Raw genomic sequence first — 1,100 nt, forward strand, 5'->3', positions numbered from 1 at the left:
CCCCTGCTCTGGCAGGGGGGTTGGGCTGGGGGATCTTTCCAGGTCCCTTCCAACCCCTAGGGTTCTATGATTCTATGATTCCCTGGGCAACCTGGGCCAGAGTCTTTTCCAGTGACATTTCTTGTACTGACCCACTTCACTCACTGGAGGTTTGAGCTGCCTGATGCCTCTGAAACAGATGTGGGTGCTGCCTCTGCTCCCTGGATGGTGCTGGGGGTGAGTTGGGATAAGGAAAGCAGAGGATACACTTCAGTGTGTCATGGGAGTGTGGGCAGCTGGGCCCTACAGGAATTTAAAAATAAGCATCTATGGGATGAGATTAGCAAATCTGACAGTGCTCAGCTAAGCAGAAGTATCTGCCAATTGCAAGCAGCTCATTCCCAATAAGACCTTCCAGTGTAGCTGCAGGGTCCTGTTCTGTGTGAGGAAAAAACCAGCACGTGGCCACTTTGATTGATTTTTTGAACAGGAATCACAGCAAGCAAATTTAATTCAGGCTGAGGGGAATATGTATCACTCTTTTTTTTCCCCTCTGCTAGGAGACTGGGCACTGCCAGAGGATGAAAAACCACTTGGTTGCAGTGCCCTGGCAGCTGATCTTGCCAAATGTCACCCTGTCAGATGCTGGCATCTGGGGTTGGGGTTTTTCCCAATGGTTTTATTCAGGTTTAAAAAATGTCCAGTGCAAAAAGAGTTGGCAAATGGAGCTCAGGGGTGCCAGGACCCAGGAGCAGGAGGCTGGTGGGGATTCTGCCCGGGGTTTGCTCCTCTTTGGGGGCTCTGCTTGGCTCTCCCTCTGCCCCAGAGGAGCCATGGGCGCTGTTGCTGCAGCAACGGCGCTGGCGAGGAGGAGGATGGAGCTGTTGCCATGGTGCGGGGCGGGCAGGAGCTCTGCGGGAGGAGAAACACTTAATCATGGACTTGCAGACAAACGCGGCTTCAGACTTTGCTTGCGTGTTCCGGGGAGGGTGTCCCGGGCTCCCGGGAGACCGCCCGGCTGTGCGGGGACAGCCCGGGGTGCGGGAGGGGACCCGGGGATGCGGGATGGTACCCAGGGATGCGGGATGGTACCCGGGGCTGCGGGAGGGGCGCCGGGGACG

The sequence above is a fragment of the Chaetura pelagica genome, unplaced genomic scaffold, assembly GCF_000747805.2.
Source record: "Chaetura pelagica isolate M959 unplaced genomic scaffold, ChaPel_1.0 scaffold713, whole genome shotgun sequence".
Taxonomy (NCBI): Eukaryota; Metazoa; Chordata; class Aves; order Apodiformes; family Apodidae; genus Chaetura; species Chaetura pelagica.